The sequence below is a fragment of the Myotis myotis genome, unplaced genomic scaffold, assembly GCF_014108235.1.
Source record: "Myotis myotis isolate mMyoMyo1 unplaced genomic scaffold, mMyoMyo1.p scaffold_m19_p_3, whole genome shotgun sequence".
Taxonomy (NCBI): domain Eukaryota; kingdom Metazoa; phylum Chordata; class Mammalia; order Chiroptera; family Vespertilionidae; genus Myotis; species Myotis myotis.
Window position 1 is genome coordinate 25,331,356 of NW_023416335.1, and position 24,272 is coordinate 25,355,627.

Below are 24,272 nucleotides of genomic sequence, written 5' to 3' on the forward strand. Positions count from 1 at the left end.
TGCTAAAAGTTTCATTCAGTTATTTTAAAAATCAGCTTATTTTAATTGTGTCTTGCTTCATACTCAATTATCAATTGCTACTTTCACTACTTTAAACATAATTGTTTTATGTTTTGTATTTGATAATTCCAATATCTGAAATCTTTGCTGATTTTTGGGGGTGGGTGTTGCAGCTCATCCTTGCTCCTGTATATTTGTGACTTTTACGTGTAAGTTCAGTTTTTTTAAAAAAAACATAAGATGTCCTTTTTAAAAAAAATATATTTTATTGATTTTTTACAGAGAGGAAGGGAGAGAGTTAGAAACATCAATGAGAGAGGAGCATTCATCAGCTGCCTCCTGCACACATTCTACTGGGGATGTGCCCGCAACCAAGGTACGTGCCCTTGACTGGAATCGAACCTGGGACCTTTCAGTCTGGTGGCCGATGCTCTATCCACTGAGCCAAACCAGTTAGGGCAAGTTCAGTTTTTTTTGTGTGTATATTTATCTGTGGGGCTTCTTGGAGGTCTAGACTGAAGGTGGGTTCCTCTAGAAATTTATGTTTGTTGCTGCCAGATTTATTGGGTTTCTACCAACCAGGGACCACCTTACAACAAATTTTTGGCTTGAGGTTTTCCAGGCCACCCAGGCACTATGAATTTGGACTGGAGGTCCTATGTGAGGGCTAGTGTTTGATGACAGATTTTTAGGGGAGTTTTATTTTCTTCTTCATATATTTATAGGGTTTGAGATAGTCAAATTTTCTTGCAGTCCTTGGGAGGCAGCCATAATAATTGTTGATATCATGACATAAATTAGAAAAAGCCACTGGTTCATAGGTCAACGTTCAACCACTAAGCCAAACCGGCCAGGGCAAGTTGCCCTCACTGCTGCTTGAAATGTACCACCACCCCATTCTGCCCAAGTCCTGCATAATCTTCAATGCCTTACTCAAATCTTCCATTCCCTGAACAAAGATCCCTAATGTCCCCTCTCTCATCCGAATGGCATCTTCTCTTCTGAATGACCAGAGTAGCATGGGTGCATTTATCATAAACTTACTAATTTTTGTCGCTTACTCTTTTTCAATCTTATCTCCATTTCCAGACTGCGAGCTGCATGTTTTATGCGTCTTTCTGAGTTCCAGAGTACTCAGTGGAAAGCCTTAAACAGATAGTTAGAATATTTTTGTTCAATAATTAAAGGAAAGAATTTAATTAAATAACAGGATGCAAACCTGCTAAACAAAGGATTACAAACGGCTAGCAATTTGGATGGCGCATAAAGATTCTTGAAATCTCACATGCATAGTTCAGAAAGGCTGTCAGAGTGGGCGAAAGTCTTCTCAGGAATGGCATCCATGTGATAAAGAGCTTAGACTTTTTTTTTTGCATTGTCTCAATGTTTGAGGTTTAGAGTGGTTTGGCAAAACTTCTGTCTGCTCATAATGGAGCAGAGGTCTGTCACAGGAAAAATCTAGGTTCTCTTTCAGGGAAAAGGAAAATGATTTTTGCCAGTCATTGTTTTTTGTTGTTGTTGTTTTGTTTTGTTTTGTTTTTTCGAAGAGAGATTAGGCCACATTGTTCTACAAAAATTACTGCCCTAAAATTTATTTGATTATTACTCCATTTGTTAAGTGAGTGAAGGCATGTCTCAATTTCTCTTCCTTTTCAATGATTTTCCATTATGAGGTGATTTTTGAACTTTTAAGAAATTACATTTTAGTGGTAATGGAAAATGCTTTCTTTTAAATCTTGAGTTTGCTTTATCTCGGCGATTTTCAATGGGTGTGCTGCAAGAATCTTTAAAACATGCCATTCCTGACTATTTAGTCAGGGGCACTGACTTCTTTTCTCTTAGACTGTCAAATTTTAAGAAGTGACAACAGCTAATACAACAATGTGAATGACTAAAAATTATGCCCTTTTTGGGGGGGTTAGATCACTGTAAAGTATACCATACTTTCAGGTGTGCTGCAGAATTTTAGTAATTAGTTTATGTGTGCCATGAGATGAAAAAGGTTGAAAATCGTTACTTTATCTGATACTTCTGGAAAATATACTTTGTACTGGGCATTTTTTATAAATGACCTGATCTAAATCTTTAAAGATTCCCACAAGATTTTCATTTTAAAGATGGGGAAACTGAGTCAAAAATAACGTGTTCTGATGATGCAATCATAGGGCGTGGGGCTGTTACGATTTGGGCCCAGGTTCCCCCGACTACAGGCTCTGCTCCTCCAGTATGTCACACAGTCACAGAATTAGCTTCGCAGCGTGATTCGTTCAGATTTTAAATGTTAAACATTGAACGTGTTTAAAGCTCATTATGATATTAACAGGATATGACCTGGTAGGAAAGTGATTGAGTATTTCTAGTTCTTGTTTATTTCGTATTTGGAGGAACAGCTGGAAAATATTATGTTCCACGGCTGTGACTGCCTCGATGACTCATGTTTGCACCCTCATGTGGAGGTTCCCAGGCGCTCTAAATGTAGTCAGTAGGTGTGTTTTCAGTGACTGTGGAACAAGGCACTTCTGTGCACCGGGCCTGCGGAGAGGGTGCAGGGCTCTGACTGGGCCCTGCTTTTGGTGGCACACCACCTAGGATGGCTTCCTCACAAGGAAGATGAGTTCCATTACAGAGGAGAGCGGGAGGGGTGTGTGGAGGCGTGCCGGGCAGTCAGAAACCTACAGCCACCGTGCACTTTAGGATAACTAAGCAGATGTGTGGGTGAGTAGCTGGGTGTAGGGGCCCGATTGATGCTCAGGAGAAACGTACGGTTAAAGATTCGGGTTGAGCACCAGAGGCATGCAGATAGATGGGGCTTAAAGCCCTGGGGTTGGACTAGGGGGAGGGTCCTGAGGCAGACAGCAGGCCATGAAAAGGAGCCTCCGATGGTAGTGATAGCCAGTGCCCGAGAAGCGGGAGTGGGAGACCTCTGCAGTCAGAGAGGCAGGGTTGCCATCTGTCGGAGCATCAACAGGGTCACCACTGCCCAGAGCTAAGCTCCTAGTCACATGGAGAAGTCTTCATGGGAGTCACTTGGCAACATGTGAGAACTGTGAGAAATTAAAACTGACAGAAGATGACCACCAGTTGGAAATGTGGGTTGAAGAAGCAGAGAAACAGAAATGTTGTGAGTTGGGTAACTAGGAGGATGTTGGCCAGTGAACCTGGGAGGGTGGAGCAGGTCTGAAGAGAGGGGTTAAGATTCAGTTTTCATCCGTTCAGAATTCACTTCTAAGGCTTTAATTAAAATAACGAATTTATGACTCTCAAACCTATATTCCATAAATTATTACATAGACAGAGAGGAGTTCAAAGCAGGGACCAGGTGAATGGAAACACTTGAAGGAGGAGGAGGAGTAGCATGTGAAGAAGGCTGAAAGCCAGAGAGGCCACCAGCAACAGAAGCTGGTGTCGTCTCTTAAGCCAAGGTGGGACTGTGGTGGGGGGAGAGTTTGAAGGAAGGGGTGACTGTCAGTAGTTTCCATTGCTAGAAAGGGATCAAGTGAGTTAACGACTGAGAAGTGCCCATTGATTTTGGGGAAGTCTCTTACAGAAAAAGTAGTGGGGTCAAAATCCCATTCGTACAGGGATTTTAAGTGGATATGCTGAGAAGTGGGGAAAGCCGGTACAGTTTGCTGTTTCCTGAGGTTGGCTGTGAACGGAGTGGCAGATATAAACGGACACAGTTAAAGAAGTGGGGGTTATTATTTTGGGGAGCGGAATACATTTGTGCTGTTTGTATACTGATGGAGAGAGGCAATAGAGAGAGGAAGGTTGAAGGTTCTAGACAGGAGAAATTTAAGGAGTGAGGCCCCAGAGGAGGAAGGTGGAGAGGAGACGCTTCCCCCCGTGAATTAGGAGGGATGGAGGTAACGATGACAGGGAGCAAATGCATCTGGATGTACATAGACGTTATAGTCAATGAATATTTGAATCGATGTCAGTGTCACTCATCAGTTATATCAACTTCCCCTCCTGATCTTGATCCAGAAATACTTAATATTAGGAAAGTTATTATCTTCCCCATTTTACAATTCAGGGCATTAGAAAATCCATCTTACCTGCTGCCCATTCTGTAAAATAAAGTTTTATTGCAACATGGCCATGTTCCTAGTCACTCATTTACATATCGCCTAGGGCTGTTTTGGCATGCAACAGCAAAGTCTAAAATTAATTTACTGCCTGGCCCTTTTTAGGAAAGTTTGCTGACCTCTGTACAGTTGACAAAACCGAGGCCCAGAGAGAATGATGACTTTGAGGACTGGTCCCTCCTGTCCGACGGCTTTTTCTTCTTTGTTACCCGGTTTTCTCTGGACGCTTTGTACTTGTAGAATTATCTGGTGACTCCGGAGTCAGGGACTTTCCAGTTACCATTGTAAATGAGGTCAAATTGAAACCTCTCCTGGCCTCACCCTGGGAACACAACGTTGTCTCGGCTCTTCATACAGGGGTCTGTGCTAGACAGGGGTGCGCCCCTGGCTCTGCCTGGGCCCCGTTCTGACTGTGACCTGGGTGTGCTGCTCTCTTCTGCTTTCCTTGGGTTGCCTTCCTTCACCTTGTCTAAGAGGCTGACTCACTTCCTCCCTCAAATCATCACCAAAACCCACTCCATATGTTTTCCTTACCCCAGGGGTTTTGTTTCTTTGCTTTGAATGTCTTCAGCAATTAGGTGTATTGTTTGCACCCCTCCCACACATTTTCTATAGCACCTGTCTCCTGTGAGGGACCCTCCTGTGATTCGGGCAGCTGTTCTGTTTCCCTATGTAATCTGCTGGGGGACAGGGACCATATTGCTCTTGTCATCAGCACCTGAGAGTTATTGGTGCTCATATGATGAATTGTCATTAAGCTGAAAACATGTAAGTGCTTGGAAATTGCCCACTTATGTAAACAAGGGTGTGCTAATTACCAGCCCTTCTCAACCACTCCTGGAGCCAGATCCTCTCCTGATTCTTTTGAAATCCACTTTGAATTGCTGACCAAATTTGAAAGCAGCATATTTGCAGGTACATCTTCCCTCTTCATGGCACACTGCTCAGTTTTCAAGAGGAAATACAAATCTATTCAAATCTATTTCTTGGCTGAATTTTCAAAAGCTTCAGAAGGGGCTGAGATTTTAATAGCTGCAATTTAGTTCTAAAACTTAATCTATCAAATTATAGTTGTTTTACACATATTGTCTAGCACCTTGCTACTCAAAATACAGTGTGCCCACCACAGTACAGGCATTGTTTGGGAGCTCATTAGGAATGTGGAGTTTTGGGTCCAACCCCAGACTCTCTAAACCAGCATCTGCATATCACAAGGCCTCTGTGATATGTACCCACATTCAGGTTTGAGGAGCACTGCTCTGGGTATTGACCTTATAGTTCAGATAAACACACAAAACACAGGGTCCTACCTCACATTTTATACCTTTTATATGTTACTAGTGACCCAGTGCACGAAATTCATGCATGAGGGGGGTGTCCTTCTGTTTGGCCTGCACCCTCTCCAATCTGGGACCTCTCAGGGGATGTCCAACTGTGGGATCAGGCCTAAACCGGCAGTTGGACATCCCTCTCGCAATCCAGGACCGCTGGCTCCTAACCGTTCACCTGCCTGCCTGCCTGATTGCCCCTAACCACTCGCCTGCTCACCCCTAACTGCCCCCCCCCCCCCACCGGCCTGCTCACCCTCTACTGCCCCCCAACCCCCGCCAGCCTGCTTGGCCCCAACTGACCACCCCTGCTGGCCTGCTCACCTGCAACTGCTCCCCATTGCCAGCCTGCTTGCCCCCAATTGCCACCCCCTGCCTGCTTGCTCCTAACCATCTCTGCCTCAGCCCTGCCACCATAGCTTTGTATGCAAGGACATCTGGAAGGTCTCCTGGTCTAATTAGCATATTACCCTTTTATTAGTATAGACGATGGTATGGTTTCATATTTTATGATGAATGTTTTCTCTGTCAGAAAAAAATGGCTGTGTTTCTCTGTTATTGTTAGAGCAAGGTCATAATTAAGAGATAGATCAAGTATGCGTTTGTTCTTTTCTGCTACCTGGAATGCATTTAATTGGTCTCTTTATGTAGAAATAACAAAGTCTAAAAACTTATGTCTTTGATGCGCGTCTGGGATAATCTGTTGTAAGTGAAGAGCCTCAGACCTCACCTGTAGCAATAGACTTCATGCTATTTTTTGGTATGCGTATTTTATTATTCCCCTTTATTATCTTAAAAATTGTTTATATACATAATTGTGAATTCTGTACTGGGTGAAGTTTTATTACCATTTTTTTAAGTCCTTAAAAACAAGTAAATATATGAATAAAACTATATTTATTCAAAAATATATATTTTGTTCATAACAATAATTCATATTGTCCTTGCCAATTAATTCAAGCAGGTAGAATAAAAATTTTTTACACATGTTTATTTATTTTTGGAAAGGTCACACACATGTACAGAGTTCAGAAGGTTCAGTGAAAAGTTAACCTCCTTCCCATCTCCAACCTCTAGCCAGGCAGTTCCCTTCTTGGGGACTATTCTTCATACCAGTTTTTTAAAAAAACATAAGTATTTTTTTATTTCAGAGAGGGAGGGAGAGGGAGAGAGAGAGATGGAAATATCAATGATGAAAGAGAATCATTGATTGGCTGCCTCCTGCACCACCCCTCTCCCTCCCCAACTGGGGATTGAGCCAGCAACCCAGGCTTGTGCCCTCCTGGTTCATAGGTCGATGCTCAACCACTGAGCCACCTCAGCTGGCCCTTACCAGGTTTTTTATGAACACTTTCAGAGATAATATATGAACAAGAAAGTGCAAATAGTTGTGACTAAGGGGGTGAGCTCTGGGGCCAGACAGAGTTTGAACCTTGGCCACTAACTTCGTGACCTTAACTGCACTGTGCCATAGCTTTCTCATCTGTGAAATGGGTATATTAATAGTATATCTCTCAAAAAATAGTATATCTCAGAGTTGCTGAGAAGAACTAATGAGATAATTCATATAAAACACTAAGAGCAATTTTTGGCATGCAGAATACCTTCAATAAATATTAACTGCTAATATTATATGTGAGCATTTCTTTGTCTTTATCATTTCTATACACATAAACAGTAGCATATTCTATATACTTCCACACCTTGCTGTAAAAAAACACACAAAAAAACCCCTTAACAATGTGAGATTTCCATGTGGTTATTGGTTCAGTTTATTATGTATACAACTGCCTTATTCTTTTTGGTGACTCTACATTATTCTGTTTTATGGATATAATTGATTTATCCAGTTCCCAGTTGGTGGGCATTTAGGTTTTTCCATTCTTACAGTACTGTAAGAAGCTTTGGTGAAATAGCATGTGTACATGTGATAGTGTGTCTGCAGGGTAAATTTATAGAAATGGAATCTAGAAATGGTCAAAGTATAGGTTTTAGTCTTGCTACGTTGCCCTCCAATAAGTGATACATTCCTGCCAACAAAGTATTCTCATACTTGTTTTCACAGTCAGATTTTAACTTTAATTTTTAAAAATACAATTTTATTCATGAATATGTTAAGAACCCATACATATTTGGACATTTGATTAAGATTGCTTGATGCTTTGCAACAGGCTCCTGGGTAGGAGAAGGAAGAGAGTACTTTGTTCTTATATTGTGGAATAATGAGCTGTTTTCAAAGAGGAACTGTGTAATATGCAACAAGCTGTCATTATATTCACTTACTTCTAAAGTATTTTTGAGATACTGAAACAAAACAAAGCGTTTGGCAAACCCCTGAAAAACATGTATTTCTTTTTTTTTTTAAATATATTTTTATTGATTAAGATATTACATATGTGTCCTTGTCCCCACGTTACCCTCTACCCCCCCACCCCCCGCTCATGCCCTCACCCCCCCCCCCCCCATTGTCCGTGTCCATTGGTTAGGCCTATATGCCTGCATGTAAGTCCTTTGGTTGATCTTTCCCCCATACCCCCACCCTCCCCTACCCTCCCTCCAAAGCCCGACAGTCCAATCAATGCCTCTCCGTCTCTGGATCAGTCCTTGTTCATCAGTTTATGTTGTTCATTATATTCCACAAATGAGTGAGATCCTGTGGTATTTATCCGCTCTCCAGTTCCATCCATGCTGTGGCAAATGGTAAGAGTTCCTTTTTCTTCTTCCTCTTCTTAAAGAATACCTTTCAGCATTTCATATAATGCTGGTTTGGTGGTGATGAACTCCTTTAGCTTTTTCTTATCCGTGAAGCTCTTTCTCTGACCTTCTATTCTGAATGATAGTTTTGCTGGATCAAGTAATCTTGGTTGCAGGTTCATGCTATTCATCACTTTGAATATTTCTTGCCACTCCCTTCTGGCCTGCATGGTTTCTGTTGAGAAATCAGCTGACAGTCGTATGGGTACTCCCTTGTAGGTAACTGACTGTCTTTCTCTTGCTGCTTTTAAGATTCTCTCTTTGTCTTTTGCTCTTGGCATTTTAATGATGATGTGTCTTGGTGTGGTCCTCTTTGGATTCCTTTTGTTTGGGGTTCTCTGCGCTTCCTGGACCTGGAAGTCTATTTCTTTCACCAGGTGGGGGAAATTTTCTGTCATTATTTCTTCAAAAAGGTTTTCAATATCTTGCCCTCTCTCTTCTTCTGGTACCCCTATAATTCTGATGTTGGTACGCTTGAAGTTGTCCCAGAGGCTCCTTACACTATCTTCATATTTTTGGAATCTCTTTTCTTTTTTCTTTTTCGTTTGGGTATTTTTTGTTTCTTTGTATTTCAAATCTTTGACTTGATTTTTGGGATCCTCTTGTATGCTGTTGGATCTCCGTAGATTATTCTTTATTTCAGTCAGTGTATGCTTAATTTCTAGTTGGTCCTTTTTCATGTCCTCCATGGTCTCACTATACTTATTGAGGGACTTATTAAATTTATCGGCGGTTTCCATAAAATTCTTGAAAAACCTTATAAACGTGGCCTTGAACTCTATATCCAGTCATTTGCTTTCCTCCATTTCTGCCATTTGTGACCTGTTTCTTTGTCTCCGCATTTTGGCTGCTTCCCTGTGTTGATAGAGTGGCCCTGCGCGCCAGGTGTCCTGTAGGGCCCAGTAGCTCAGCCTCCCCAGTTACCTGGGGTGGACACTCTTGGTGCACTCTTGGTGCCTCGGTTGTTGTAGGATCACTGGGAGGAATTGACCTCCAGGGCAATTGGCAGCGAGAATCAGCTGTGTCTGCAGTGGGAGAACTTCTGTGCTGGAGACACCCTTCTGGGGCAAGACTTGCTTCAGTGGGGCTTTGGTGCTCACTGAGACTGCACCCTGAGTGTGTCCCTTATGGATCTGAGGAGTTGCAATCTGGATGGTCCCCCTCTGACCACTGGGTACAGTGGCTCTTGGATCTAAGGAGGTGCTAATTTAGCCTCTGCCTGAGGTTACACAGCAGGAACTACGAAGAGAACTGCAGATTCCCCTTCCTTTTTTTTGGAGTTTGGAAGTGCCCTGATGATGCTCAGCTGTGTAGCAATGCAAGCCGCTGTGGGGCCTTGGGCCTTCTCTTGGAAGCTCTGGGTCTATCTGGCCCAGCTGCGGTTAGGTAATTACAGGTTGCAAATGGCCGGGGCATTCATATGCAAAAGCCTCTGCTGCAGCCTGGGCGGGGCGGGGTCTCAAGGAATCAAAGGGCAGAGAAAGCAGCTATGGCGGAGCCTCAGCCCCGCCCTAAGGAGTCGCGAGTCCCAGTGTCCCGGCAACGGCTGCAAGCACCTCTGAGGGAAAGCCGCTCTCATGCTCGCCCGCTGCCAGACAGTCCAGTTTCTCCCTGTATGAGTCCTGGGTCCCCAGAGACTTCCCGGAACTGGATTTCAGAGCCGTCGGGAGCTTGTGTCTCCCTCCGGATTCAAAAAGACAGCCGCGTCCTCAGGTGCCAGACCCTTTCCGCGCGCGAGCCCCTGTACCTCTGCACTCCACCTCTGCAGCTCCTCCTGCTCGCAGTGTGCTTTTCTTTCCTTCTAGTTGTAGAATTTACACTCAGCCAGCCCTCCTGTAGTTCTGGATGATGTCCACCTTGTGTTTTTGATGCATTTATCGATTGTTGTGGGAAGCAGCAATTTCCCGGTGTTTATCTATGCCGCCATCTTAGTTTCTCCGAAAAACATGTATTTCATGTTTCAGTTTGCATCGGTGCCTGGCCTCTCGAAGGCTCCTTGAAGTGTCTGGGCTGAGCAGCGCTGTCTATTGCGTTTGTTTTCCGAGATGGGCACAACATAGAGAGCCTCTTTCTTTTACTCAACCGTCTCATTATACAAATTCTTGCTGCCCACCGAGCTGACCATACAGTTTTTATTTAGGGTGTAGGCAAAACAGTTTCTCCTAAAGGCTTTTAAATATTAATATACTTTCTAAAGTAAATTGGACCAGATTCTAGTATCCTATAACATGTGACCTTCACTTAGTAATTTCGAGCAATCCAAAATATTTGCAGTCCTCTTCTCTGTTTTACATTTGGCAAACAATCCAGCCATTGACTTTTACAGAGTGCATAATCTGCTCTCCTGAAACACAGCTCGAGACTGTGGTGAGAATTATGATTAGCGCTGAGATACACATTTTTAATTCATTTAGCAGACGATCACTAGGTTCTCTTTCTAAATATTCAGATGAGCTGGGGAAATGAAAGAGAAGCAAACATAACTTTATATCCCAAGAGGCACATGGCCATTTTTAGTCACTGGCGTTGATCAGAAAATACTCGTTTCTTATCGAGTGCGTTGAACGTGGCGCCGGGCCAAGGTGATACACGGCAAGAGGCCACTCAGCTGACCCCTCCCAACCTGGTAGGAATGTCCTTGTTGCTGTGGGATTCCTGGAAATGACCTTCAGGGTGGCCTGTAATGCCCAAGGTTGGCTGCTGTGCGTCTGTGAGGCCTACTGTGGGGGATGCTATGGGGGCCACAGAAGGTTGGCTCTTATTTTGGGGATAGTAGACAGGTTCCCGGATGCTGAGTGGTGGGCTCAGTCACTGAGCCATGTAGTTCTAACCTTGTTGCTAGGACAGAGGAGGTAAGGCATGTATTCTCTGAGGAGCTGAGCACCAGACACCAGACTGTTTATCAATGTGGCTGTCATTCTTTCCTCTTAGCAACTTGACAAGGTCTTGACATTGGGGAAGTGTGTCTTTTCCCTCCTCCTTAAAACATAGCTCCACGCAATAGATGTTCTTCATCTTCACAATAGGTACCGTTTATATGGCTCTTACTGTATGCTAGGTCTTCCTGTCAAGTATTTGTGACACACCAATGAGACAGATGAGAAATTCAGGCTTAGAGCGTTTAACTAACATGTGCAAACTAGTAAGGGGACAGAACTGAGATTCGCAACCAGGTCTTTCTCACACAGGATGGTGCTTCTTTATCCATTATGGTGGTTCCCAACCTTGGCTGCACATTAGAATCACCTGGGAATCTTTTTAAAATCCTGATTTCTGGGCCTCATCCTCCGGAAATTCTGTTTCTTTGTTACTAATGTTGCGGCCCCACCCCATAACAAAGAAACAGAATTTCCAGAGGATGAGGCCCAGAAATCAGGATTTTATTTTATTTTTTTATTTTTTTTATTTTTTTTTTTATTGCTTAAAGTATTACAAAGGGTATTACATATGTGTCCATTTTATCCCCCCGCCCTAGACAGTCCCCTAGCCTCCCCTATCCCCCAATGTCTTATGTCCACTGGTTATGCTTATATGCATGCATACAAGTCCTTTAGTTGATCTCTTACCCCCCTACCTCCTGCCCCGCAACCCTCCCCGGCCTTCCTGCTGCAGTTTGACAATCTGTTTGAGGCAGCTCTGCCTCTGTATCTATTATTGTTCAAAAGTTTATAATGGTCTCTATTATCCATGAATGAGTGAGATCATGTGGTATTTTTCCTTCATTGACTGGCTTATTTCACTTAAAAAGATTCCCAAGTGATTCTAATGTGCAGCCAAGGTTGAGAACCACTGCATTATGCTCTCCTGCCAGCTAAAAAGGAAAGTGCCTGTAACAAAGTAAGGAGCTGTCACATCTGTCTGACATAATTGTTTTTATTTTCTAAATAAGGGCTCATTATTACATTATTTCACTAGCCATAATGTAATTACAGTCCATTTTAATGTTGCTAATGATTTTCAGTATCTCCTTAAATTATATTACTTCTCTGAAAACTGAGGCCTTAATCCATTGACAAGTTGTTAGAATTGCCCTTTAACTTTTCAATTATCAGCCATTCCACCTGGGATCTTTCATCAGCTTCTGGTGATGGCTGGAGCTTTGCAAGTGCCCCCCCTCCCCCGCCCCCCGCCCCAAGGTCATTGTCTAATTCTCTTAGGGTCCTGATTGTACTCCAGGCAGCATTCTTATATTACCCATGCTTACTGTGTATTTCTAGTATTTTTCTCTTGGCTTTCTACTGAGTTATATTGATTTTTGTCTTCATTAATTCCTCCCATCACTGCCAATTTTCATCCTTTGTTCAACATCTTTTTGAAAGTGTTATTCAATAGGCTTATTCTAGAGTTGTTGGTTTCTCATTCCTAATTTACTTCTTGTTATTTTTTTTCTTGTAATTATAAGGCTTATTGTATTTTCTCTAATTTTCATCTTCCCTCCCTCACCTTCTGTAGTTATTTTGTTCCTTCTCTGAGGATTATTTTTCTGTTTTTTTCCATCTCGTTGTCCTCAGTTCTGTCCCAGGCTGTTAGGGATCTGGGTTGAGGTACGGTGGAGCAGAGCCCGGGCCAGCTGCCCGGGGAACCCACAGAGCCTGGGTTTATATAATTACTCAGGGTTACTGCCGATTTATTCTCTTCCTACCTGTCTCAGCCCCCCTGCCAGCTCCAAGCAAGGCTTTTCCCCAGTGCCTGCAAGTCGGCCAGGAAAGGGACAAGCAGTGTCCACAGCATCAGGGATGCATGGTTGGCCTCCGTGGCCCCTGGTTTCATAAAAGAGTAATGGGCTCCATTCATTGTTAGACATACTGGGCCTTTAACCAGGCATCCAGTAGTTATTGCCTCGGACCTTACACCCACCCTGCAAGGTGAATGATGATTTATGTTTGATGGCCGACGAGGAAACTGATGCTCCGAGAGATTAGGAGTCGGGCTAAAGAGCACACAGTTTGTATGTGGGTGCGGTGGGGATTTCACCCCCTGTGAGTGTGGCTGCACAATCTGTAGTTTCTACCCCAGCATTTCCTCTCTGCCAAAATGAACTTGATACTTGAGCATTTGGATTAGATCCTTCCTGTCCTCATTAGAGGGTGTCTTAGGTACTGTTGCATCATGCTCCCCAGTGTTACTCATTTCTCCCTATTTGATTCATTAATAATCCCACAACATTGTTTCCTTTGTTCATTGTATTCGAATCAAGTAACTGGCGAGTCTTGTTCCCAGCTGCCTGTCACAGTGAGAGCAGGCCTACATGAAGGTGTTACTCTGATCTAATATAAAATCAAGGTTATTGATTATTTTCCTTGTAATGAATTCAGCTTTGCTGCTTACAGGGTTTTTACATGGATCCTTTCCTTTTATTGATACTGGTGTTTTTATTCTTAGACCTGTGTCTTGCCTATACGGAGTGTTCTGTTATTAATATAGGGCTGGTTGCAGGTTGGAATGAGACCTTGATAGATTTAGGATATGTCTTAGTTTTATAAAATAGTCATAATGGTTTTTAATCTGCAATACAAGCTCTTAGATTAGATGCCTGAGGTTGTTTTACTTGTGTAATTATAGTTTAGGATAAGTTTTGGCTTTATGAGTATCAGAGGGGTTGTGGCCTGTCTTCAAGGTATATTTTTTCTGACTATGAAATGAAAATATATTAATTGTGGAAAATGTAGAAATATACAAAGAATAAAATAACAACCTGTAATCCCAATTTCTAGTGATGAATGCTGTTGGCCATTTTGGCATTTTTTTTTAAAAATATATTTTATTGATTTTTTTACAGAGAGGAAGGGAGAGAGATAGAGAGTTAGAAACATCGATCAGCTGCCTCCTGCACATCTCCCACTGGGATATGCCCGCAACCAAGGTACATGCCCTTGACCGGAACCGAACCCGGGACCCTTCAGTCCGCAGGCCGACGCTCTATCCACTGAGCCAAACCGGTTTCGGCTTGGCATTTTTTTTTTTTTTATTAGTGTATGTGTGTGTCTGTTTGTATGTGCATGTTATCATACCTTACATCCCAACACATACAGTTTTGTATTCTCCTTTCTCATTTAATGTAGATCATAATAAATTCTCCATCATGAAAAAGTTTTCATGAGCCTAATTTTAAAGGCAATACAATATTTCATAGTATGTGCATGCTATAACTTACTAATCATTCCCCAGTGTTAGGACTTTAAATTGTCTCCAGCTTTATGTGTATATCTTTTAAAAATATATATTTTTTGCCGAAACCGGTTTGGCTCAGTGGATAGAGCGTTGGCCTGCGGACTGAAAGGTCCCAGGTTCGATTCCGGTCAAGGGCATGTGCCTGGGTTGCGGACACTTCCCCAGTGGGGGGTGTGCAGGAGGCAGCTGATCGATGTTTCTCTCTCATCGATGTTTCTAACTCTCTATCTCTCTCCCTTCCTCTCTGTAAAAAAATCAATAAAATATATTTAAAAATATATATATATATATATTTTAATTGATTTCAGAGAGGAAGGGAGAGGGAGAGAGTGATAGAAACATCAATGATGAGAGAGAATCATTGATCAGCTTCCTCCTGCATGGCCCCAACTGGGGATCCAACACTCAACCTGGGCATGTTCCCTGACCGGGAATCGAACCGTGACCTCCTGGTTCATAGGTCGATGGTCAACCATTGCGCCACACAGACTGGGTAATAATTACTCTTCATAAACAGGAAGCAGCTAAGTCTGGCACATAGGAAACAAGTATTTGCAAAGTGAAGTTTCATAGGTCAGCGCTCAACCACCTGAGCCTTGCTGGCTAGACTATGTGGGTATCTTAGTGCATCCATCTTTGTCCAGATTTATGATTATTTCATTTAGACTGATCCTCTAAGTGAAATTAATAGGTTAAAAAGTTTGGCCACTTTAAAGATACATGATACATAATGCTTGCCAAATTATTTACCAGAGTGAATTTCCATTCCAGCCAGCTGTAGGTGGGAAGCTGGGACTCATTACTCCCAACTGGCATTGTGTGTTTGCGTGGCTAATTTGATAACCAAAAACTAATGATGCTGTTTCAATTTGCATTTCTTTTATTACCAGTGAGGTTGAAAATTTAAAATCTGTATATTAATATTTTTACTCCTTAAAAAGCCCTTCTTCTTTTCATCGATTAAAGTCTAGTATATTTTTTACAGTTTATAAGGGCTCTTTGTATGTTAAGGATATTGATGCTTTCTCCAATATATTTGTTGAAAATGTTTTCCTAATTAGTAGTTGGCTTTTATTTTTTAATAAATTTTTGATGTTTACATGTGTTTAATTTACTAAATTTATTTGTCATTTTAATTTACTAAATAACATATTATAATATACAATTTATTATGTAAAAATAAATTTATTAATTTAATATACTGCTTTTAATTGTTAAGTTTTTCATTATATCTTTCGTGTGTGTGCATGATTTCTGCCATAGGTTGAGAACGTCTTTCTCCATAAAGAAAGAAGAGAAATATATTTAACTGCATATTTTTCTAACTCCTCTAATATAATTTTAAAATTTTACCTTTGTGATTTATTTGGAATTTATTTTAGAGTATATTTTGAGATTAAAAATATCTAATTTGATTTCCCCCTCTAGATAATCAGTTGACTCAGCAATAGTTTTGTTGAATAAGCCACCATAAACTTTTGTCATTACTTCATCATGTATTCATGTTTTATATATCTTAGAGTCTGTCATAGGTTATTTTTTGAGAGGTTGTATTTCTTCTTACAGGTATTATCTAGAACAGGGGTGGGCAAACTTTTTGACTCGAGGGCCACATGGATTCTTAAACTGGACCGGAGGGCCGGAACAAAAGCATGGATGGAGTGTTTGTGTGAACTAATATAAATTCAAAGTAAACATCATTACATAAAAGGGTATGGTCTTTTTTTTCCATAGTTTTATTCATTTCAAACGGGCCGGATGCGGCCCGCGGGCCATAGTTTGCCGACGGCTGGCCTAGAACTTACCTAATTTAGCCTTTTAATTTTTAAAGTATAAATTATGGAATCATTTTGCCAAATTCTTTTTCCTCTATCTCTCCTAAGCTCTGCCCTCCTTCCCTAAAGCAAAACCAACAAAACAAAAACCCAAAAGGAAGCACAGACAGCTCTGATAGAGCGATTGGAATTGTGTGAAACCAATAAAATGGTTTAGGCAGAACTGTACTCTTTTAGCACCTTTTTTAAAAAAGCACTTTCCTTTTAAGCAAAAGCTTCTTAATGTTCTGTATTTGCTTAATCAGTAATTTTGTCTGTTCAGAGGTGGTTGCCATGCATCGACGTTTAAGCATCAAAGATGTTCCAAGGCAGACTGTGTGATGATAGCCTGCAAATGGCCAATGTGGCCAAATGCTGCTCTATAATGGCTCTCGAGCTAGAATGTTTTTTTACGCCTTTAAAGGGTTGTAAAATAAACCCAATAAGAATATGTGATGGAAACCTATGTGACCCACAAAGCTTAAAATATTTACTATCTGGTTCTTTACAGATAAAGTTTTCTGGGGGCACCACACAGCAAAACACTGGCAAGCAAACAGGAGACACGCAGACTTCACATGGTAATTGTGAGTCATAGCTTTCACTCATGTACCACCTCTTCAGCACATTGACTGGGGAAGGGTTGTTTTTTTGTTTGTTTGTTTTGTTTTTAATGCATTTAAGATAACCTTATGTGAGAATATGAGTGAATGCTTATAGGTATTGTTTCTTTCTTCCCTTGTTTTTGCCTTATATTTTTTAAATTTATCTTTATTGTTGAAAGTATTACAGATGTTCACCCTTTTGTTTTCCCATTGGCCCCCTCCACACCACCCCTGCTCCTCCCAGGCCTTCACTACAATATTGTCTGTGTCCATGGGCTCTGCATTTATGCATATAAGTTCCCCGGTTAATCTCTCCCAACCCCACCCACCCTCGCCTTCCCTGAGATTCTTCAGTCTATTCCATGCTTCTATGTCTCTGGATCTATTTTGTTTATCAGTTTATTTTGTTCATTAGGTTCCACATATGAGTGAGATTATGTGATACTTACTTTCTCTGACTGGCTTATTTCACTTAGCATAATGCTCTCCAGTCCCTCCATACTGCCTCAAAGGGTATGAGATTCTTCGTTTTTACAGTTGCATAGTAAGTGGTGAAAGAGGACATCCCTGTCTTGTTCCTATTCCTAGGGGATTTTAGTTTTTGCCCATTGAGTATGATGTTGGCCTTTATTATGTTGAGGTATGATTCTTCTATTCCCACTTTGCTGGCTTTTTATAAAAAAATGGGTATTGGGTTTTGTCAAAGGTTTTTTCTCTGTCAATTGATAGGATCATGCGATTTTTGTTTTCCAATTTGTTGATTTTCGGATATTGTACCTGCCTTGCATCCCTGGAATAAATCCCACTTGGTCATGGTGTATGATCTTTTTAATGTATTGCTGGCTCTGATTTGCTAATATTTTGCTGAGGATTTTAGCATCTATGTTCATCAGGGATATTGGCCTGTAATTCCCTTTCTTTGTAGTGTCTTTATCTGGTTTTGGAATTAGGCTAATGCTGGCCTCATAAAAAGAGCTTGGAGGTGTTCCTTCCTCTTGGATTTTTTGGAATAGTTTGAGGAGTATGGGTGTTAGTTCTTCTTTGAATGTTTGGTAAAACTCTCCTGTGAAGCCAGCTGGGCTTTTGTTTACTGGGAGTTTTTTTAATTGCTACTTCAGTTTCATCAGTTGTTATCTGCCTATTCAGGTTTTCTTATTCTTCCTGATTTAGTTTTGGAAGGTTGTATTTTTCTAGGAATATGTCCATTTTGTCCAGGTTGCCCAGCTTGTTGGAATATAGTTGTTCATAGTATTTTTTTCTGATTCGTTGTGTTTCTGTGGGGTCAGTTGTTACCTCACCTCTTTTGTTTCTGATTTTGTTAATTTAGGCCCTCTCTCTTTGTTTTTAATGAGTCTGGCTAAAGGTTCATTAATCTTATTTGTCTTTTCAAAGAACCAGCTCTTGGTTTCATTTATGATATATATATATATATATATATATATATATATATATATATATATATATATATTAATCTCTATGTCATTTATTTTCTCTCTAATGTTTCTTATTTCCTTCCTGCTACTTTGGGCTTTTCTTGTTGCTGTCTTTCTAGTTCTTTTAGTTGTAGAGTTAGATAGTTTATTCAAAGTTTTTCTTGTTTTTTGAGGCCTATAATGCTATGAATGTCCCTCTCAGGACTGCTTTCACTGTGTTCCACTGATTTTGGGTTGTTGTGTGTTCATTTTCATTTGTTTCCAGGAAGTTTTTTTATTTCTTCCTTGATCTCTTTGGTAATCTATTCATTATTTAGTAACATGCTATTTAGCGTCCATGTGTTTGGATGTGTTTGAGTGTTTTTACTGTAGTTGATCTCTAATTTCATGCCCTCGGCTGGGCAGAGATCCTTGTGTGCAGTCCAATGGGATCAGCTGGGAAGCTGGAGTTTCTATCAGCTCTCCCATGTGGGGAAAGCCCCAGTCAGGTTCCTGGGATAGTGGGAGGGATGGCTCCATCCCCATTCCAGTCACTGTCACTTCCTGAAACTGTTCTAACCCATAGGCTTGGGCTCTGCTGATGTCTCCTCTGATGAGGTCAAATACAGGGTGTGGCAGGCAGGCTCCTGAGGGTGGGGCAGGCTGTATCACCCAGGGCGGGTTTTTTTCCTTTTCTCTGAGCTGTGGCTTCTGGGAGTGGTGACCTCCTCTCAGAAAAAATGGCCATTTTGGTTTGGGAGGATACCATCAAATGTAGGACTCCTGACTGTTGCTTTTCCATGTCTCCCCGCAATGCTTCCCATTCAGCCTCTCCTTAGGCACCTCAAGTCTGCATCGCCCTCCCTGCACCAAAGCCTCAGGTGAGTAGCTGCAAATTAAACTCCTGTGCCCTGGGTTACACACACACACACACACACACACACACACTCTCTCTCTCTCTCTCTCTCTCTCTCTCTCTCTCTCTCTCTCTCTTTCACACACACACTCTCTCTCTCTCTCTCTCTCTCTCTCTCTCTCTCTCTCTCTCTCTTTCACACACACACACACACACACACACACACACACACACACACAGGCGTGTGCGCGCGCGCTCCCACTCTCACACACAAACTGAGGCTTTCTCTCTGACCAGTTCCAGTCTATTGGTGCCAGACTCCCTAGTGGCCAGCTGCCACCTTTGGCAGCTGGATGTTACGTGGTCTGCGGGCCTTGGGACTCGTTCCGGACCTCAGCCTGGGTTCCAGACCTCGACCTTCTAAGGGAACAGTCACTCCTGTAGCTGAGAGATCCCTCCTCACTCTCCACCTGCCACCCCTGGAAGCTGGGTCAGCTCCTCTCGAGACCTCGCCCTGCCTATCGGTCTCCAGTTTTTTTCTTCCTTCCTCGCTATGTCTCCAGCTCAGCTGAGCCTCAGTTGATAATTCTGGGTGTATGTTCCCCACTTCAGTTTTATTCCCAGTCTAGGTCTGGGAGAGGGTGCAAGAAAGATCTGCCTATTTGGCTGCCATTTTCTCCCATCGTCTATTTATACATTTTAAAAAATGCCTTGAGCATGTGTTGTGAAACTAAAAACAAACAGACCATGTACTTATTTTTGAAAGGTCTGCTTGTGGGAACATCTCATTTTAATGGCCTATCCCCTGAGGTGGGGCTGGTGTGGACAGAACTGTCCATGCAGGAATACTTGAAGGACTCCAAGTGGAGTCCCAGGCTGGCCCCAGTGCTCCAAACCTTAGCAGCCGTACTGTTTTGTAGACATCTTCTTAACAGATTAAGGCATTTTGTTAATCTGCAGTGGTTGGGTTTACTATCTGATTAACTCCTGTTAACCTAAAAATAAAAAGCCAAAATCAGAGGCAATAAGTACTTACCTGATAAAAATAAATTGCAGTTCTGGAAACACCGATTCAGACCGAAACCCAAATGGTGTCCTGAATACAGGGTGAAGGCAAGGAGTTTATGAGAACAGGAAGGGAAATGATGACACGAGTAGAAGAAATTTCTGTTGGTGCTAACAAGTTGAATTATTCTGTAGCTAAACATGGCTGATGACTGACTCTGTCTTCAGAAAGAATCCATAATCATCAGTCCTTGTGGTCAGAATATCTGCTTTCCTGTTAGCTTTGCAAACAGCTGTTTAAAGACAGTGTTGCTTTGGTCCAGGCCAAAGGTTTTTTGCCCAGTTAAAACATTCCAAAGGTTCAAGGAATTCCTCTGGAATGGCTGCTCTGGTTCCATTTAAAAATGGCTCCACTTATGTCATTCTTCACACTCCCATCTACTATCACTGGCGAAACCCCAGACTCCCCTGGGGTGGGTCATGGAGTGTGTCTAGCAGGCTGACTTCAGGAAGCAGCACGGCGGGGGCATTTGGGTTTTCTGAAGGAGCTTGAAGACATTTGCAAGGTCTTGGGAGGAGATGTGAGGAAGGGAATAATGGTTGGAAAAAGAGCCGTGCAGGACCTACAGGTCACTGTTACTGGTGAGCCAGGTAAATTCTGAAAGGAGACAGGAAAACCTTGAGGAAGGAGAGACTTCAGATAGATGAGCCAGAAAAATGACACTGATTCTGCCTCTGTTCCAGATGTTCCCATCGTTGCTGAAGAAAGGGCAGGAGAGGATCAGGCGGGAGACCTGGTGTCATATTTACGCAGACTGAGTCTGTCAGGGTGGGTGCAAGCTTAATGGGTTTCATTAGGGTTTCTTTCTTATTTCTTGGAAAATATAATTGTTTAAGCATTGAATCCAGCTTTTTGGATAATCTGAAGGGGTACACAACCAAAGTTTAAGTCTTAAACTTATAAGTTTACTTTCTGAAATAACTAAGGTGTTTGCTAGAGTTTTCCTATCTTCCCCTCCCACCCCTAAGTGTAGAATTATTCAAGAATAGCATAAGGCCCTGCAGAGTTCGGTTAATAGAATTTACAGCAGGCAAGTCAGACAAAGACCAAATTTCATGGAAAAACTTCTGAAGCAAAGTTGTTGGAAATTTAAATTAGATTTGAGTGTGACAGATCGACTACTGAGCAATGCTATATAGTGCCTCACTGTTAAATCCTACAGGAATTGGTCTAGAATTTATAGTGTTGTTTTTTTCTGTTGCAGTGGGGTACTGATTTTGCGTTTTGAGTCCAAGTATATACATCTTCCAGATGTAATCATTTTACCCAAGTAAATGAAAATATGGCTGTATCAAGGACTCAAAGCTATTACATTGAGAACATGTCTAGCAGCAGTTTGGTGTTCTGTCAAGAATATTCTAGCAGCTGTATTCTAGGAGTCTTTGGAGAAACTCCTGCTTCAGAAAAGGATAGTTTTAAGAATCAAGGAGAAAGCACTAAGATTAAAATATTGGGAGATTGCCCTAGCTGGTTTGGCTCAGTGGATAGGGAAGGGTCCCGGGTTCCATTCTGGTCAAGGGCATGTACCTCAGTTGCAGGCTTGATCCCTGGCCCTGCTTGGGGCCCATGTGGGAGGCAATCAATCAATGTGCCTCTCTCACATCGATGTTTCTGTCTCTCCCCCTTTCTTCCACTCACTCTAAAAATAAAAAAAATCAGTAGAAAAATATCCTCAGGTGAGAATTAGCAAAAAAATAATCATAACAAAATATTAGGAGATTTAGATGTGTATTTATATTTATAAATACAAATACAGTATATATATATATATATATATATATATATATATATATATACATATATATTTCATAAAGTGAGCTGGATATACAAATATTTTTTATTACAGTGATGCCATGCCTGGCATGTGTTATAGGATGTGATGTGAGATGTTAATGCTAATAAGATACAGGGTGGGGCAAAAGTAGGTTTACAGGTGTTTGTATGGAAAATAATACCATAATTAATAAATCTATATATATAAAAGGCTAAGCGACCAGCCAGTAGATGTGATGCACACTGACCACCAAGGGGCAGACACTCAATGCAGGAACTGCAGAGTGACAGCAACTTTGCAGAGTGCCCTCTGGCACTCCAGGACCCCTTGGGGGATGTCAGACTGCAGGTTTCGGCCCAATCCCCACAGGCCAGGTGAGGGACCCCACCTGCTAGAAGGACCCCATTCACTCCACAGATGCCCTTCGAGCCCCAGCACCACCCCAGGTGCAGGCGTCTGGAGAGGGACCATGAGAGGTTGGTTCCAGGGGGTGTCCGGCCCTTCTTGCCCAGTCCCACCCAGCCACCACCTTCTAATTATTTCACTTTCAATGTGCACGAATCTGTGCACCAGGCCTCTAGTAATAATATAAGAACAAATTCTGTGTTTTGTGTATTCACTACTGTAGACCTACTTTGCCCCACCCTGTATTTGTTCACTATATGATCTCTGATGGGAATCAGAAATCTTTCACTGGGTATCTGTCATTTCCACCAGCTGCATTGGACATTTAGAGCTCTCATCAGCAGCCAGGATGGTTAGTGAGTCCTGTGTGCAGGCCAAGTTGAGGCCTTGGGAGCTTCTTAAATGGGTGCTATTGTACATCAGATCCTTGCCAGGGCAGGCCTTCAGTCCTTTCCAAGTCACTGGGATATACCCATACATATTTATGGAGAATTGGATAACCTCCCTCAGAAAGGGGGCTCTAGATAATGTTTAAAGACTTATTGTTTCCTTGGGGCTGTATGAACTACAGTGTCTTTCTTGTTCAACACTATATATTCACCTCTGTCCATAATGCCTTGCCCATTGTAGATACTCAGTAAATATTTGGTGAGGGAATAAATGGACTACAAATTAGGCATCTTGAGATTACGGTTCTGGTTCTCACATTTTGCCACTGTACAATTTTAACAATGGAGTTGACTTTTATTAATTGGTGATTGTACAGGCACTGTATCAAGAACTTCCTCTAAATTTCATTTGATCTTCCCCACAAACTATAAAGAATGCATTAATAGCCATATGTTAGGTAATTCTGTGGTCACAACCCCACAGTTTTAGTGGTTTCAGTCAACAGGCTTCAGCACTCTATGAGGTGACTCAGTGATCCAGGCTGCTTTAATCTCAGTATGACTCTGCCATCTCAGCCTAAGGCCGGGCAAGAGAAAGGCTGCAGCATCATTCATTGTTCAAACCTGGAGGTGACATGCCATCCATCTGTTCACATTTCATTAGTCAGAACTAGTCACATGGCACCATCTACCTGCAGGGGGGTGAGAACTGCAGAGTATGCTGGGAAGGGAAGGAAAACCAGAAATTCATGTATAATGATAATGGCTATTGTAGGTCCATTATACAGTTATCCCCGTGTTCCAGGTGATAAAACTGAGGCCAGAGTGGATAAATTACTTGTCTAAAGTTAACAGCTGATCCGTGGCAGAACAAGGCCTGGAACTTAGATTTGTTAGTTTTCCTAGCCTATACTCCACCACCATGCAATACTACCTTTATTAAGGAAATTAATTTTTGCCCTTAATGAGGGAGAGAATAATAAAAACGTCAGATTTAGGGTTTAGGAACCTGGTTTTATGGGATGGATTCCATCACTGACTCTCTTTTACAGGTAGCTAAGCCACTTCCCTGGGCTGATTTCTTCACACGGAATAATGATTACTTTAACAATAATATAAAGTAATGCATAAAACAGCACCTGGAGAGGCATAACGTGCTGTATAAAGGTATGATGGTGTTTCTACGGGCACCTGCTTTCTTTATGCATTGGTCTTATGCAGGTTTTTCCACATGTAACAAACTACAAGATTCTTACAAGAAAACAAATCCTTTATATAATCTTGGTATATTTAGTTGGTTTCCTTACACAAGAATATACTCTATGTTACAATATAAAGCTTAACTTCATTGGCCTAATTTTGTCAGCATTTGATGAGACTGAAGTGATGTTCAGTTTAAATTGATTAAAATTCTACCTTCTAATCACCCTCCCCCCCATCTTTTTATTGTATGTTTTCTAAAAACTATTCTTTTAAAAGTGAGTATTTCCAAAGAACATTTCTAGATAAGGTAAATGGATATGTCACTGTAAATTCAGGAACTCTTTTGATACTTTGCCATCTGTTTATGGCGACGTGGAGCGGGTAAGAGCAGTTACACTTTGTCTGTGGCC

The 24,272-nt window shown here is 41.8% G+C and overlaps 1 protein-coding gene across 12 annotated transcripts in view; it reads left to right on the forward strand.

Moving 5' to 3' along the window:
- CSGALNACT1 (chondroitin sulfate N-acetylgalactosaminyltransferase 1) overlaps positions 1-24,272 on the forward strand; it is a 318,463-nt gene that overhangs the window by 92,031 nt on the left and 202,160 nt on the right. For 4 of the 12 annotated variants that reach the window (XM_036300299.1, XM_036300307.1, XM_036300292.1 and 1 more), the window contains exon 3: positions 16,664-16,739. The exons of 3 other annotated variants lie outside the window; for them this stretch is intronic. The gene's annotated coding sequence lies outside the window, so the exon portion shown is untranslated. Of the gene's footprint in view, positions 1-15,999; positions 16,051-16,663; positions 16,740-18,997; positions 19,051-20,774; positions 20,860-23,711; positions 23,827-24,272 lie in introns of those variants that run through there. 5 more of the 12 variants (XM_036300293.1, XM_036300294.1, XM_036300295.1 and 2 more) reach the window with 4 other exon arrangements.